This window comes from Zalophus californianus, chromosome 1 (genome assembly GCF_009762305.2).
Source record: "Zalophus californianus isolate mZalCal1 chromosome 1, mZalCal1.pri.v2, whole genome shotgun sequence".
Taxonomy (NCBI): Eukaryota; Metazoa; Chordata; class Mammalia; order Carnivora; family Otariidae; genus Zalophus; species Zalophus californianus.
In genome coordinates, this window is record NC_045595.1 from 44,178,117 (window position 1) to 44,196,592 (window position 18,476).

Consider the following 18,476-nt stretch of genomic DNA (forward strand, 5'->3'; position numbering starts at 1 on the left):
ACAACCTTACCTGAAGGTAGATTCTAACATTTTATTTATTTGATAAAAAAATTCTTAAGTTCAGAGTGGTTAAATAAGTTTCCCAATATCTCATAGTAAATCTGTGGCAGAGTTCCATCTTGATTCTGGGGCTAGGATTCATAACCACTGTTCATATTCTTACAGGTGGGCAGAAATGGAATGTTGTCAAACCTTCAGTGCCAATTAAGGGATTATGCACGTAGGGTTCAAGAAATGCCCCCACGAGGGTGGTGTAGGAGCAACTAGTTGCACCCCAAACTCTTACCTTTCACAAGGTGGTAAAGTACTAATGGGGACTTTGTGTATGAAAATCTGATATTAGCAAGAGACAGTTGTACTGAGCTGCTTTCGGCTGGCGCTGCAGAAAAATCACACTTGGCTGTAAAGAAGCTGTTGATTGCTTACACAGGTTTCTGTGGCATGCCAGCTCTTCTTGCCAGCCTGCTCTTCCTTATCAAAGAGCCAGTAGTTCCAAGTGAGGTGAGAATCCCACTTGACAAGCAGACATAAGCCATTTGGGGAAAATACAAATTAAAAGGCTCCAAGATAGAAATAGAAGCATTAGCAGCAGGAAGTAACTTGGGGATACATTGTGTCAGATTACATAGGGGAGTTGGGAGAATAAGTGAGTCACAGCCTCCCAGTAGATAACCCCTGCTGTGTCAGTAGTTGGGCAGCCTCAGAAGCTGTATTTGCTATTTAAAGGTGCCAGCACTGCTGGAAATGCCCCCAAGCTAGCATCTGCTTAGTAACATCATTGAATTATGCAGAGTTTGCCTGTTTTTCAAGTAGCTTTAGCATTTGTCCTAACTTCTGACCTGTGAGTCAAAGCATTGTGATGGAATTTTATCCATGTTTAAGGGTAGGAATACAGAAATGTAGTATTACAAATGTTTTGCCTTCATATCCACCCAGCGATTCAATCAATGAGCTAAAAGTAAAATGTTGGGGGCGCCTGAGTGGCTCAGTCATTAAGCGTCTGCCTTCGGCTCAGGTCATGATCCCAGTGTCCTGGAATTGAGTCCCACATTGGGCTCCCTGCTCCACGGGGAGCCTGCTTCTCCCTCTCATACTCCCCCTGCTAGTGTTCCCTCTCTTGCTGTCTCTCTCTCTGTCAAAAAAATAAATAAAAACTTAAAAAAATAAAAAAATAAAAGTAAAATGTTGATTTCAAAGGATTTTAGTATTTAAAAATAGACAGCATGAATGCGGTGTCATGGGGTACATTTGATCAGTGTCTTGGCCAAGAAATCTCAGTTGTGAGATGCAGAAACTAGACCAAATAAAAAGTTTACTGGGAGAACGCAAGGAATCTCACAGTACCTCCAACTAGGATGTACAGTTGTGCTGACATCAGGACTGACAAGTCAGGTGCAAAGGTGTTAACTTTCTGTAGTTCTGGGACCAGGAGGTTACTCAGCGCACGTGTTCTCTCTTTCTCCCCCCACCGTCCTCTCTCTTGCTGTCTCTCTCTCTCTCGGTCATTCTGTTTTCTTTTCTCTTTGCAGATTCTTCTTTCTGCATCAGTACATAGGTAAACTTGGTCATGCTAGCTCTGAATTAATATAACCCACTGGCTTTCTTATTTAGGTTTAGTTTAATCACTGTCTCCTAATCAGAAATTCCACAGAAATATATCTCCCTGTTCAGTCACTTTGTGTTGCAAGGAGACATCAAACACTTCCTTTTAGGCTTGTCTGTGGGAATTGGATACTTCTGTGAGAAAGGTCTCTAGGTTTCGTAGGGTCCACTCAAAACTTTCTTTTATTCAGAAAATTATTGGGAATGTTCCGTTCTGATCTAGCTTAAATTATAGTAAGAACAGGGCTTATCCCTGGTTAATGTATAATATGAACACTTAACACTAAAGGAGCTGCTTCCTCCTTGCTTTCTAGAACTGCCCTCAGTGATTGCCAGGGTGCTTTTCATCCTGTTTCATTAATTATTTCTTGACTGCTAATCCTGAATCAAAGAAAATTTAATACAAGGCTCAGGGACTCCATTTTCTATTATTTATTGGAATCCAGCTCTTGGAGCTATTGGAGAGAGGAGGGATAAGGTGGTTACCAGCTCTGGCCAAAAAGTTATTACAGGCAAAGTGCTTCACAGTTAACAAAAAATGGGGGAGTGTGTAGATATTGTTCTTTGGCTGTGGTTTTGTGTATATGTGTGATATCTAGCTCTTAACTAAGTCAGCACAATCATTTTTTACAGGAGACATTGGAATACAGTTGAAGACTTACATATTTTACTGGAAATTCCAGGACTGTCAACACAATCAGATTTATGCAGACAGTATGGCATAGTGCCTATTTATTATTACAACTTGATATCTAGACCAGTATTTCTCAAACTTCAGTGTGCCTACAGATCCCTTAGGAATCATTTTAAAGATGCAAATTATGCTCTAGTAAAGCTGTGTAGGGCCTTGAGAGTTTGCTTTTCTAACAATGTTTCACATAATCCAGGTGCTGCTGGTCCGCAGACCTTGCTTTAAGTAACAATGACATTAAGATACAATGGACTCTGAAAAACAAACTGAGAGTTCTAGAGGGGAGGAGGGTGGGGGGATGGGTTAGCCTGGTGATGGATATTAAAGAGGGCACATTCTGCATGGAGCACTGGGTGTTATGCACAAACAATGAATCATGGAACACTACATCAAAAACAAATGATTTAATGTATGGTGATTAACATAACAATAAAAAATTAAAAAAAAAAGATATTTAACTTCCTAAGAGCAATCTGGTTTGTCACACTGCTAGAATTGAAAACTAAATTCTGTTGATTCTACCAACTTCAGTCCCCTTCAGGGACTTAGATATTTATTATGTTGATTCCTTGCTCTTTTGTTTGCTTTAGTAAAAATGACTGCCTCTGTAGCCTTAATTCACTATCACTGTCTTGTTTTTAGCTTGAGCAGGTACTTTAAACATAAACATACACACAAAAAGGCAGATTTATCTATTTATCAGACGAACTTTTCAAAGCAAAGCCCAAGATGCAGATAGATTTTTGATTGATACTAAAATTTTGACAGCTGGGAGTATATTGTCAGAAACCAGATGAGTAACTAAAGGGCTAAAGGGAACCCATGAGAATAAAACTCATGTTTATTAAGGACCTTTCCAGTGAGCATGCTGTGTCCTTTCTTCATGCAAAAATGAATAGTCTATAATTTCAATTATTTGATCCTGCAACAGGTAGGTTAGCTTTGAATAACTACTTTAAATAGCCATCATCTTCTTAATACTTTATGTATCTAGTATCATCTGCAAATTTAAAATACTGTGCTGTGAACTGTGTAAGACCGATGCATAACAGACCTGTACCCCTGAAACAAATAATACATTATATGTTAATATTTAACATATATTGTTTTAATTTATTTAAATTTTTATTTAAATAATTTTTTTAAATTTTTATTTAAATAATTTAAAATTATTTAATTTAAGGTCTGCAAATTTAAAATACTGCACTGTGAACTGTGTAAGACCGATGCATAACAGACCTGTACCCCTGAAACAAATAATACATTATATGTTAATAAAAAAAATCTTAAAAAATTTTAAAAATAAAATATTGTGATACCGAAAAAATACAGAAATTTTCATGTTTTACTTAGGTTTTTGTTTTTATAACTCCAGTACTGTCTTTTATGTAATAAAATGCATGATTTCTGCACTTGCTATTTCATCTATAGACCTATGTGTAACATGATCACTGTTTGGGACTGTCTGTTTATACCCCATGCAACATTCTTATTTAGTATGTATGAAGGAAAGTCCGCTGTGGCAAAATCATTTCTTTGGGTTTCTAATAGTTTCATCTTTAGGATACTTGTCAAAAAGAATACAATATTTTTATTCAAGATGGATGTCACAGTACACTTAATAGTCTGAAGAACATTGTGTCTTGGTAGTTGTATGACCTTGGGTAAGCTTACCATTTGAATCTCAGTCTTTGTGCTTAAGACACGGAGATGGTAACATCTAGCTTATAGGGTAACGTGGTTGAAATCACGGCATATTTAAAAGTTCTTAACCAGTGCTTAGCATATTAAGTACTCAGCAAATATTCTTTTTTTCTCATTCCCCAAAGCATTTAATATCTCTAGGAAGAAGCTATAGCAAAACGATAATTCTCTTTATTTACTTCTGGCACCTAGAATGCTCTTGGGTAACTGAAATAAGTTTTAATTGTAACCAAACTGAACAATTAATAGTGTAAACTTGCTATGGGAAAAATAAAGGAAACATGCTTTCCAGAACCAGTTAAAAATGATTTTCGATGATTTACTATTTCAGATTCCCCACATCATTGCTTCCCCTATTAGCATGTATAAGTGAGAGCTAATGGTAAATAATGGTAACACAAATCAGAACTAAAGTGCATAGTCATTTTTCATCAAGCAGTTATAATGCTATGATTAGTATCAATTTATTGGTTATACGTAATGAACCATTGTATTAGAGTTTTGTTTGTGTTTTGCAGAAATCATTTTTTTTATCCCAGTATAATTACTTGAGAGGTAAGTCCCATTTATAAAATACCAGAGCATATGCAGAATGAAAATATATGGCTGGTCCAAGCATAGGTCATATGTGCAAAACAATGCATTTTTCTCTTTTCACAGTTATTCTAGATCTAAGGAGAGGTACTTCTCTCTTTCAGTCACAGACGTCAGTGGTGGGTTTATGAATATGTAATATTTGCATCAAATCATTTAATCATTCTGGGCTTTTTCACCCCATCCAAGTCAAGTAATCATCTTCTTGTAATAAATTATGGTAAATATTTATTTGCAAAGTTTTAATCAACCTACGACAGCCCTCAAATATTATGAAACTGTCACTTTGTAAGATTTGATACCACATATATCAGTCAGATTTGCACCATTTAATTAGCTGGACTTAGTTTATAGATAGAGTCAACTCAGTTGTTATATCAGGCTTATTATCTGGTTGGAGAGAATTGAATGCAATTGTGTAATTATTACAATGTATAATGTACAATATTGTTCATACGTACAGTGTACATTGCAATGCATTCTAATGTATAACACCTTCATGTTTACATAGAAGCCCTCTCTGGGGAATTGCAGGTATGTCTAGCAGCTTAGGTGCTACACTTTCTGATGGAAGTTATACAAATATCAAGGGAGTTTTATTACTATGACAAATTTTATATAGCAATCATCATTTTCTACCTTAAGGCTGAAGTGAATCCAAACTAGCATGTGCTTAACTTAAATCATGTATATTTGATTGTTCATTTACTCATTCATTGTCTTATTAAACAGATACTTTGGAGTCCCTCCCAAATTATAGGTACTGTACAATATACTGTTAAACACATAGCCTGCCTTAGAGGAATGAATAGAGCAGAGTAAAAATATGTAGTGAACAGATAATCTTCATATATTGTGACTTAGACTTTTGCTCTGTGTTCCATAGCACAGAGTTTATGGAAACCTTCACAGTATGTGTGACATTGGAACAGGATGGTGAAGAGCAAATAGGAGATTATAAGATATAGGGTACTTCAAACAGAAGGTCCATCTGAGCAAGAATTAATGATTAATTTGTATTGCCTTGTTTTTAGCAATAAAATATACTTTACTCTTCAGTTAAATAATGTTTTTGGAATCTTTAGAGTTTTCTTTTTCCTTTCCTCTCCTCCTAAACAATTCTATTTCATCTTTCACTGAACTGAAAATGCTGAAAAAAATACATAATTTTCCTAGTATTTTAATCTTATATGTTTGCCCAATAAAATGTGAACACAGTCTTGCAAAATGCTGAAAATTGACTTAAAACATTTCTAAATGCTCGACATTTACTTTTCCTGAAAGTCTGGTGTGGAGTTCAGTTTTTTCTTCTTGAATGTTCAGTTACAGTGCTGATAGTTATGCATGTTTACTGGAGCTCTGTGGTAGGGGGTTGCATGAGGTCTTGTTGCTTTTATTAACCAGCTCATGATGTTGTTAAAGAATTGACTTTACCATGGCCATGATATAATTAGTGTGAGACACAATGCATGATGAAATGTTAAATTCTTGAAAAAGGAGAGATTCTTCTTTGAATCAATAGCATTTTGTTTGTGTCTCTTTTATTGTTGGGTACCTGTATTAATCCCACCCACCTAGGTTTGTAACTCAAGGAGAGCAAAGACTGTTTTATTATAGATACACTCTATCTGTGATATTCAATCAGGGATAGTTTTGTCACCCAGGAAACATTTGGCAATGTTTGGACGTATTTGTAGTTGTCACAACTGGGGAGTGGGTGCTATTAGTATCTAATGGCTGGAGGCCAGGGATAATGACCTACATTGCACAAGATAGCCTCTACACAAAGAATCATCTAGCTCAAAATGTCAGTTTTGTCAAGATAGAGAAACCCTGCTCTACATCAGATTCTTAAATCATTCTGTAACTTTGACATTGTTAGCTCAGCCATTTTTGCCTCATTATAAAAGGGAAGTTAATTAACTAGTGTTTATGCAATCATATTGATATTAGAGCTGAGTAGTTAGGCTGGAAATGACATGCTCTGCTATAAAATAAAACTGAATCTTTAACAATAAAATATTTTCACATAAAATAGCTGAAGTGATAGTTTCCCACTTAGTATTTTGTGACTATAGCATTAGTGACTTCATTCATTAAGTATATATTAAGCACTGACCTTATTGATAGGAACTGGGGATCTATCAGGGAGCAATATAGACACAGTACTGTCATTAGTCCTATACTCTTTTATTTTTTTTAAAGATTTTATTTATTTATTTGACACACAGAGAGAGATAGTGAGAGCAGGAACACAAGCAGGGGGAGTGGGAGAGGGAGAAGCAGGCTTCCCGCCGAGCAGGGAGCCCGATGCGGGTCTCGATCCCAGGGATGACCTGAGCTTAAGGCAGACACCTTAACGACTGAGCCACCCAGGTGCCCCGATTCGGCCTATACTCTTATAGGATCTAGAGAGATGTTGAAAAATAATTACATAAATGCATATTAAATTTATCATTTAGATAAGTGTTTTAAGATAAGCAGACACACGGGGTGGTCTAAGAAGTATAGGAGCACCCGGGAAAAGTCTAATAAAAGTTCCCATTTAAGTAGATAAAAGGAGAAAGAGAAAGAGTTGACCTGGCCAAGGACGAATTCCAGGCAAAGTGATGACCATAGGCCAAGGTGTGGAGGTAGGAAAGAGATTGGTACATTTAAAAAACAGCAAGGTGTGAAATATGACTAAGTGTGGCAATTAAGAAGAGTGGCTTGGAGAATTCGGCAAGGCCCAGATCTACTTAGGGCCTATAAGCCATGTAAAGAATTTATACCTTTATTCTAAAAATAAGATTAGACCTTAGGGACTTTAAGCAGGGGAGTGACTATGGTAAGATTCACACTTTAAAGCCTTAGTAAGACAACTAGAGATATTATACTCCAGGTTTTTTCAGGAGCATATCTATAATACTTTAATGATGGAAGTGCTCTGGGTGTCTGTCTCTGAACCGACCAAGGCCTGGCTGAGTAAAATGCCCAACTATCCCCATTCTACACCCCTCCCTTAATGAACCAGGTTTTTGACCAACTTGTGGTAAGAAATCACTTTCACGTTACTGAAGGAAACAAGCCAACATATTTCAAATGTCCTATTTCAAATGTAATGGGGTAAGGGGTGAGGGAGGTACTGACATTTATGGGTTATTTACCAAGTGCTAGTACTAGGCTAAGCTTGTCACATCTCTCCTTCCTCTAAGGCAAGTGTTGTTTTCCTCATCAGGGACACCTGGATGGCTCAGACAGGAGAGCATGCGATTCTTGATTTCAGGGCTGTAAGTTTGAGCCCCATGTTGGGTATAGAGATTACTTAAAAAATTAAAGTCACTAAAAAAATGAAAAGAAAACCACATCTCAGAAATGCTAATGAATGCGACTAGTTTAAGAACCCACAGGTAAACGTGATGAAAATTAATTTCTCTGTCTCCTAAACTTATACTTTTTTCCCTACAACATATAGGAGATAAGTAATTTATATGGTCTGTTTTTAAGCTTTATAATAACTATGTGAGGTGGCTGTTATTTTGCCTTTATTTTATATATGTGGAAACTATCCAGGGTGTCTTTGTTAATAAATCCTGGGAAATGGCAGTTTAGATCAAGATTTGTCTGACTCCAAAACTGTATTCTCTTTTTGCTGAACCCTGATACTGTCTCCAAAAATCATCAATGTCTAACATCTTTACTCTTTTTATAGACTCTGTAGAGCTGGAGAATAACTGGTCAGCATGCTCTTCAGAAAGGCTTTGTTGTAATTTAAAGTCATCATCAAGGTGGTATTGATAGCAAGCTTCATAAAGCACAGGATGTAGTAATTCTGCCGACGACTGAAACAATAAATAGTAAGGTAATGCATAATCTATAGCCTTAATGTAGGTGATTTCCTACAAAAAGAAAATAAATAATGCGTATTGCATATTTCCAGTTATATGATCGCTTCTTAATGATCACTGAAAAATGGACTATTTATAACAGACCAGGCAACTTTATGTTCCAGCCATCTAAGAACCAGAGCTTTGCTTAGATGTGATGCTATAATATTTCAATGTTACTCCTTAACCTTGTGTTGTGTGGATAACATGGCAGAATTCAACTAAATTAAGTTTGGAAATCAGACAGTCCTGGATTTGAACGCCAGTCCTGTAACTCCACCTGGCATTGTAACTTGAGCTTTTTGATCCACTGAGCCATCTTCTTTAAAATGGAAATATTTCTCTCAGGTGGTTGTCAGGATATTTATAAGGTGCCTAGTACAGTGTCTGATAGCAAGCCAATAAATCTGAAAGTGCCGTATGAATATCATCATAATTGCTGCACTTGTTACTTTAATTCTATTTTGTTTCTCTTCTTTCTATTTTCAGGGACCACTAAGTGCTGGCATGTCAGATGGGGAGGGGCTGTTACTGGAATCTTTGAGTGATGATGATAGAATTTTCATTTTCAAAACTCTCAAATGTTAGCCTAAGATCATTTCAAAAGAACCTTCTAGAGTTTTTTGACAACATAGCCTCTGTAGATCTCTTTTAATCTGATGGAATCCCTGGAGGACAGTTAGTTATAATTCAGGCTTTGCTTAAGAACTAAACCAAGTCAATAGATAGTGTATTGCATTTTGTTTTGGAAGCTGCAAATAAAAGGAAAAATTATGCAAAATCTGACCCTATGAATTTCGGTTTCCTGGTAATTGAAAGTACCTATTAGTTATTCCAACAAAGTTAAAGAAGAAAATTCTATTGTTACATTTTTAAGAGCGACAACTCCATGGTGAATCTAGACCATTGCCATGACAATACCCAATCTTGTAATTTCCTCTGTGCGTGTATGTGTGTGTTGGTCTGCCTCAAGTGTATTGTTTTCATAGTCCACAAAATACTATGAGTAATGATACAATGTAACTTTGTACTGTAGACATTTTTCAAACCATTTATCCATTGGGGATAAGGAAGTTACAATACAATGTTTAGTATATAGTTTGTATTTGACTTTGTGACTTAAGCAGATTTCTAAATATTTAATTTGGAGGGATGCTACCTACAGTAGTAATTTGATAATATTATTATTATTATTTTACAATGAAGAAAAGACTGCAAGGGATTTAAAACAGTTGTTCTAAGTATAGGTAACAATATATCTAGCATGTCTTTTCTCCTCAATGTCAAGTTACCTTGCTTGGTTCAGTCTGGCATTTTCTTTCATCTGTACTTCCTCATTTGGTTCTGAAGATTCACCTTCCTGAAACACAGTTCTGCTTAGTCTCTCATGTGGATAAAAATATTCCCCATTATCAATAAAATAGGGTCCGATCTTGATGTTCAGTGTTCTTCATGATCTGTCCTCAATTTACCTTTCTCATATCTGTTCTTACTGTGTCTTCCACTACTCAGACTCAATAAAAGTGATCTTAATGATGTGGAATTACATTAAATTCAAATTTATCTTTTCAAATTTGCTCTACCCACTTAATAATAAAAGAACAAGGAAAGAAAGAGAAGGGATGGAGAGAAAAAGTAAAGAGGGAACAGAGAGTGCAGTCATTTCTGTCTTCCAGTCCTTTAGTGATCCTATTTGCCAGTGTGAGGCTGAGATAGATTCTGTTCTCCTAGTTCCCCTGTGCTTCTATCATGTGAACATCTTGCCATGCCCAGTGTGATTCTAAAGTTTAAATATAAATAATTTTGTAAACTGTGCCCCTTAAGCACACATCAGAAGTCACTTAGGTATAGTGCTCTGTGAAGAAACGTGATCTATTCCATTGCTCAGGAAAATAAAACAAAGTGAGAAATCTGTGTTGGGCCTTTTGATAGACAGTAAAGTATGTCTATCCCCAACATGGCAACTTCATCATGAATTAAAGTAGTTTTGATTGAATGATATTTTTAACTTATTCTTTGAGCCTTAACCCTCAACTCAACTCTAGCTCTATTTTCTCTCCTGGAAGTCTACCTATGTTTGGAAAGGCTTTTCCTTTGTTGGCTTTAGCCTTTCAGGAGAAGTAAATTTAAACAGGTGAAAAAAAAAAACAAAACATCGTGAAATTAAGTAAGAACTCAGAAAACTAATTCAATAAATTTCTAAGTTTGCATCTAAAGTCTTTTTATAAATGATCCATGAGATTAAACATTATGATACAAATTTGGGGATTTTTGAATTGAAATCTATACTTTTTTTTCATTCATAACACATTTTCTTCTGTTGTAATGGTCATCATTGTTAAAAATAAAAGATGGGCAACAAAATCTACGTTGACACATTCCGTGTCTCTTCTTGAAACTTGGATTCAAAATCTTATCTTTCTGAGGCTTTATTGTCAGCATTATCTTGTTGATTATACTTGCATAACTTTAATAGCTAAAGAAGTCATACTTAATAAGTTGCATCCAAAGATTTTAAGTTGAAAATATTCATGCTTAGCTGTAGTTTGTAGAAACCCCAAATAATAAAGATATAAATACTTTGCCTGATGTTCCTTCAAATTTAGTATATGTGGCCATCTAGCTATGTTTGACTTTCATTTATTAAGCATCTGTGTATACAGGGATATCCTGATAGGAGACTAAATGCCATATAACAAAAAAGTAGTTTCTAGCATAAAAATAAAACTAAAAACTAAAAATATCATAGAAAATACATAGATATACAGAAGAAAAAATACTGGATTTCTCAGTGTCACACTTTATTATTTTTGGGAAAACATCCTGGATGTGACATGGGAAAGATTTAAGTTACTTTTCCAGATTTTTCATTTAAAATATACAAAGGCAAATTACAAAGCCATATTTGAAAGCTTAAATTACCGCCCAACATATTTTTAGATTATTTTTAAGAATATAAAAACACAAACTACCCTTGAAAATATAACAAGCTTTAATATACTTATGATGTGTAGTGGGTAACTAGGGTAGTTATCTTTCTACTGGTATAAAAATCTCACTTGGCTGTGGGCTGAGTTGTTCCTTGTTTTAGCATAGAGAATCCATTGAAACTTTTTGTCTATAGCTCTAAAAATGCTCAGAATATTTGGGATTTTAACCCACTTGGCCCCACTGAGTATCATTAAATCATTAAACTCACCTCAGGATCCATAGTACTATTATTTTTCTATAGAACTTACAGATATATTTAAGCAAGAACCAACTTAATGATTTACTGTGGTTTTATAATTCAGCATTTAAAAATATGCTAATATAGCCACATCATCTCTTTTTCCTGCTTCCTTTATTGAGGCTTCTTTTTCATTTATGTTTTCAGATAGTATGAAAATTTTTTTTATAATTTCTTTTTTTTTTAAAGATTTTATTTACTTGTCAGAGCACAAGCAGGGGGAGCAGCAGGCAAAGTGAGGGGGAGAAGCAGGCTCCCCGCTAAGCAGGGACCCAGACATGGGGCTCGATCCCAGGATCCTGGGATCATGACATGAGCTGAAGGCAGACGCTTAACCAACTGAGCCACCCAGATGGCTCCCCAGACAGTCTGAATTTATATACGGATGTACGTGCACATGTACCTAACTGGACTCAAACCGTTACTTTGAACCACCCTTTTGCAACCTACTTGATCTCCAAGTTTTCCTGCCATTTATTTTGACACTGCACCAATTTATAAGAGCTAATGGATGAGGTGCTATTATTGCCAAAGCCTGTCTAAACCTATACATTATGAGGCCTATTCTCTAATAACTATGAATTCTATGTATTATGGATGGTTATTTAAGATATAAAATATAAATGGACTGAGTTTGTCACATTTTCTTAAATAATAACAGAAAGACTTGTTTGGAGATCAATACTATAAAATATTTGTATTAGAAAGTCATTTTTGCAATATTGAAGTGTAAGGTTATGACTAAAAAATAAGAAAACAAAATCTTCTCTGATTAACTTATAGTCACAGGCCAAGCATTATAAAGAAATGAAGAGGAAAATGCTAATGTAAAGTTGGATGGTGAATTAAACTTTTCTCTCCACGTTAAGCTAATCTTAAGGCCAAAGTAGGGAAACATGCCAATAAAAATAATGATTTGCTGATTTTTAAAACAAAGGCATTTTTCCCATTTCTTTTGAGTTTTGGAAAGCCAACATTTTAAACTCTTATTCAGAAAGGAGATAAGAATAATTTGATTGCCTCTGTAAGTATTCTAATTATACTGTTACTATTGTTCTTGTGTTAATTAAGCAAAAATCAGAGCCTTTATTATTTAGCAACCTGTATTATTTCCTTTAAGTATCAGATGACAGATGCTGAAATGAAGAGCAAGAGGTTCTCCAAGGAAGCCTCAGCTATGCAAGATTAGCAAGAGGTTGCAGGAATTAGAAAGTTAACAGAAATCAGAAATGTTCCAAATTTTGAGCAGACTATGATGGGCCCCATTATACATTTTGGCTTCCTCGTCTGAATGTGAGCCCATGCAGCAAAATGTCCAGGTTATATTAGAAAACTGATGCTTCCTTCCTCTTACTAGGAAATTAAAAATATATTTACATTTTAAAGAAAGCACAAGGTCCTTCTCTGAGAGCCCTGTCTAGCATCTGATGTTAGAAATTACAATACTTGTCACAAATTAAAAAAAAAAAAAAGAATAATTACACTGATTTGGAACCAGCTTCCTTTCTTTTAGCCACACTAATAAAATGGTGGTCTAATCATTTCTCCTAAGTAAAATGATGTTTCCTTCTTGAGAGTGTTTGAGTCTATGTATAGTTACTACTGTTTTGTTACAGGGTACAGTTGTCCATATTGACAGTCTCTTTTCACACTAATTTTCCTTAGAGACAGTATTGGTTATCTCATTGATACTGTAGTATCAGAATACAGTACCAGTCTAGAGTCTTACTGATCAAGTGCCCAGCCCTGATTAATTGACTGCCAATACCAACTTTAGTTCTAGAAATGGGAATAGTTGGTATTTTTATTTTTGTTTTTTTCTTCTTCTTCTTCCTCCTTCCTTTTTTTTTTTTTTTTTTTTGGTCTCTACATCTTCTCTGCTCTCTTTAATACACACTCGATTTGCAGCCTGTGGCTAGTATCAAGGTTAATTACCCACATCTAATGACCTATGTCATAAAATACATTTCTGGTATTTAATATCTTTAAAAGCACTTAATACAGGACCAATGTTAGTCATTCTGTGGTATGCTTAAATCCATTAAAATAAAAAAAAAGCTCACTAAGAATATTATGTTGGGGAGAACTATTTCATAACTGTGATGCTTTGGTTTGCTTGAAATCATAAAATGGTCATGAAAATGACTGGCAAAAAAACTAAGGTTAGAGTGTACCAGAGTCAAGTTTAATGACATTTTGAAAGAATGAAATGAACACAGAATAGAGGAGGGTGAGGTGACAGAGCAATGAATTGCCCCCTGCTGCTGCTGATCCTGTTTGATCTGACAACATTGGAAGGATAACTGCAAATGAGACTATTGGATTCAGAACCATTTGCGTATTTTTCATCAGAGAAAGTGGTTCTGTAGATTATGGAATGATTCTCTTAATCCGAATATGGTGGTGATCTCAAAGACGGCAGTCCTTTGACATTTTTTATAAATGAATGGATTATCTGATTAATTGCATACCAGTGTCAATGTGTTTTTATCATAGATTCAAAGAGTCATAGAATTCTGGAGGTTTTTCCCAGGGTTTCTCAATTGGGGGGTGGCTATTTACTAGTTTTTCAAATTATATGCTGGATACCACATCTGCCTCTTTCTGTGAAAGAAGAGCAGGCAGGCATTTGTGAAGACCCAGCTTCCCCAGCAAGAGTGATAAGTCATTCTGCCCCTGAAAAGCCTTATTTAAAAGCAACAAGCTAAGGAATAGGGAAAGTTATTCCATTACTTGGTGATTTCATATTTGTATCAAGTAAGATTTCAAATCCAACTTCCCTATTTGTGCTTGGGTGTAATTTAGAGGCAGAAATGGGAGAATGTGTAGAATACTTTCTGATCTCTTCTATATCTTGGATGCTGTGTTTGTGGAAATGCCTGAGTTCATTCCTTCTAGTCCTTTCCACTCTTTCCTGATGCAGCAAAACAATCTCACCATTAATCTCATCAAGTCTGCCATTGCCCTTGGTGTAAAGGCCAGCATCCTCTTCATGGCTTATGCATCCCTGCATGTCTTTCAAGCCTTTATTTTGTAGTATTTACAAGGCATTTATTACTTTTTAAGTCAACTCACATGTCACCTTTTTATAAAGCTTATCCTTGACATCCTTTAAAAAAATTTCAACCCCTAATTCCGATGCTCTTTAGCCCCTCTGTCTTTCTCCATTTTTTCTTTTTTTGCTCCTTTCCTCCAGTACTTAACACTAGGAGGGTCTCTGCATCCTAGAATATAAACACAAAAAAGACAATGATTTTGCCTGATGACTGATATAACTTAAATGTCTAGATTAGTGCCTTGCACATAGTAGGCTCTCAGTAAATATAGTAAATATTTGTTACAAGAATAGATAATGAATGAATATGTTTGTGTTTGTTTCATTATTATTTAATATTTCCTCTCCCACTAGACTAAAGTGCATGAAGATAGGGAACATGGTATGCTGTTTGCTTTTTTGTGCTCAGATTGTAGCCCCAGTGTTTTGCATGTAATAGTAATGTAATACATATTTTTGAATGAATGAATTAACCAAGAAAAAAACTTGGAAGAATTTTAATGTTTGCATGGCTGTTAAAATTTCCCTTTAGTCCTCATAGAAGCTCAAAGCTAATGTGATGCTGATTTCCATTAAATAATATTCTTTAGCAGGTGGTGATTGGGAAATAAGCTAAATAATCAACTGCATGCAGTTGTAACATTGATAATAGTTGATCATGTCCTAAAAGCATACAAAAACCTGTATTTTCAATGGAGGGATTAAAACCAGGATCTGATTACTTTGTGCTACTTGGTTTAGATAAGAATTTCATCTCATTTAAATAAGCAATCATGAGGCATCTGGGTGGCTCAGTTGGTTAAGCGGCTGCCTTCGGCTCAGGTCATGATCCTGGGGTCCTGGGATTGAGCGCCACGTCCGGCTCCCTGCTCAGCCTGCTTCTCCCTCTCGCTCTGCCTGCCGCTCTGCCTACTTGTGCTCTCTTATCTCTCTGTCAAATAAATAAATAAAATCTTTAAAAAAAATAAATAAGCAATCATTATGTTTTTTGTATAAGTGATGATGCAGGCTCTGGTAATAAGGGTTTATGTTTCCCACTTAGAGTTAGTAAAGGTGCATAAATGTGATCATTCCCAAAATAATCTTTTGGGAAACCCTGGTTGGGAGTGGGAGAGATGACAAGCACTTGCAGTAACCTTATTTGTCTATTTATTTATTTATTTTGTTGAGGACATATGCTTTAGAGGCTTAACATTTAAAGGACTAAAGCAATATTATGAAGGAGACAGAAATGGTTTTCAGTGTCTGCTGAATGCACAGAAATTTGATAATTTTGTGAAGTGTTTTGAAAATAGTGGTTTTATGTGATTGATCAACTAAAAGTCCAATGAACATTGTGGCTGGAAATATGTGATAGAATACAGGATCTAAAGGGCAATAAAATGTATGGCTAATTTGTACATTCTTCCTTGGTCAACAGAGGATGTGACACATGCAATGCTAAAAGGTGCATGGAGGAAGTGTACCCATTCTTCAAAAACTCTAAATTAGGGACTTAGTTACTATTTGACACCAGGTTCCAAGCCTTAGTGTTTTCTGAAAAACATGAATTTTAAAAAGGCAAGAATTCTTAAGAAACTTTCATTTTCTTTCAGGGCTGGCTAGCTGGCTTTTAGAGCCTGACCAGAAATGTTTTTATCTCTATCCAGTTCTGGAAAAGGAGAAAACAGGCAGGACATTATAGAGCAACTGAACAAGAGTCAGAAGATCTGGGATCTAATGTCAGGTGGACTGTGTGGTAAATTGTTTGACCTTGGAAAAAGATTACTTTAGTTTTAGTCTTCCTCACCTCCCCAATTTTTAAAGGTAAGGAGGAGCACTGGAGTATAGAGGAATTAATCTCAAAGATTAATCCAGTGATGACAGATGTAGGAAGCAATGTTGTTCTTATTGAACTGTCAGTAAAGCTGTGACTTAGACCCAACATGGCTTGAGAAGGATTTTACTCTCTGAGTGTAGTAGCTGGTTAAAGACCTAGAGACAAATTACATGATTACTCTGCCTGAAACTGTTTCTTCATCTGTAAGATAGAAGACTGTTCTCCTGTATTTCCCAGGAAGACTGTGATTTTCCAATGGAATAAAATATATAGAAGTGTTTTGTAAACACTGAAAGCCAAGGTAAGAATTAGACAAATATGGGTATCATGATTATAAGCTAAACACTCTTCAAAATGGATACATTGTTAGATGTTTCTTGATTTCTTGAAATAAGGTTTCATTTTTGGTTTTGTCCACATCCCTAACCCGGTACCCACAGCCAAGAAAACAATTTTTAATATTCGGTGAATTCTCAACTGGTATAAGCATGTATTAAAAATTTTACATCTGTTAATAGCTTCTAAGTGGGACTTTGATGTTTGGCAGCAGAAGTGACAAAAATAATATTTGGTGTCTAAAACAAATACTAAGTTGTGATTTTAAAGCTTTTATAATTATATTTGGACAGATAGATTGCATGTGAATATAGAATGCGGAAGCATTTTAAAGAATTTCAGTTCTAGAAAAGCTCTTTAAAGGTCAGCCTAATTAAGGCAATGTTTTTGAACCAATGTAGTTACTATTATTGGAAATTCACTGCAACAGCATAGAATGGCATTTCATTTACAGTTTAAACTTTTTATGGTTAATTTGGAAAGCAAAAATGATCTTTTTTGGGGTTCCTGATCTCTGACTGAAATGACATTTTAATCAATAATAATGATTTCTCTGCTATGATTAGGAGAACTTTATTCTCTAGGATGTGTGGCACGAATAATTAAGCAGCTCTTTTTTAGAACCCCTAAAGGAAAGGTTTTTTTTTTCTTTTTTTGTAAGTGCGTGCCTATTTAATTCAGCAAAAGAAAATGGGGTCCTTAGGCAGAAGGTGGACATGGACATTTATTACAACCTCCTGTCCATAGGTCATGGAATAATTGGCCTGTGTGGAAGTCCAGGAAAAACCAACCCTGGCCCCAAGACAGAGCTTCAGTTAATGCAGGCAGGCTGTGCATTTCGACTCTCATACCTAGAAAGAGGGGTTCTTTTCCTGTGATGTCCCATCAGCTGCGTATATAAAAAGCTTGACTTTAAAATGTTGCCTGTTTCATAATATTGTTAGTAAATGATCTATAACTATGCAGTATCCTTCAGAGTAGGTATTTGCGAATCTGTTATATTATCACATAACTAGGAATCTCCAGACCTTTTGCTCACTTGTCTCATATCCATGTGTAAAGTAGAATATTATATATTCCTGATGGACCATTCTAAAGTGGGAAGACTTATTTGAAAAAACAAGGCTATGATTCTAATGAGAAATAATATTAGAAGCAATGAAATATTTATGGTTAGTCATTACACACGATTGGACCATGAGGAAATTAAAAAGTCTTAAATGCCAAAACTATCATAAGTACTATCAGAAAATATAAATGAATGTTTAAATTTTTATTTAATGATTAAATGAAAGATCACATTTATCATGCCCTGAGATACTAATCCAGTGTCACTGGTTGAAATATCGATAAAATAAATGAGAAAAAGATGAATGACTTTTCCAAAATGTTATGTCTTTATTAGATATAATTTAGCATTTTATACCATAATTGTTACTTACTTTAGTAAATTCAGTGATTTGATTATTGTTACATTGAGTGATATACTTTAAAAATTAAAAAGTTCATCTGACAATATACATAAATGTGATGTCTTAGAAACTCATTGTGCAAATCTTCTCTAGTCCAAAGAGGTTTTA

General features: G+C 35.2%; 1 protein-coding gene across 2 annotated transcripts in view; it reads left to right on the forward strand.

The window, feature by feature from the left end:
* CNTN4 (contactin 4) overlaps positions 1 to 18,476 on the forward strand; it is a 987,359-nt gene that overhangs the window by 279,933 nt on the left and 688,950 nt on the right. The gene's annotated exons all lie outside the window — the stretch shown is intronic.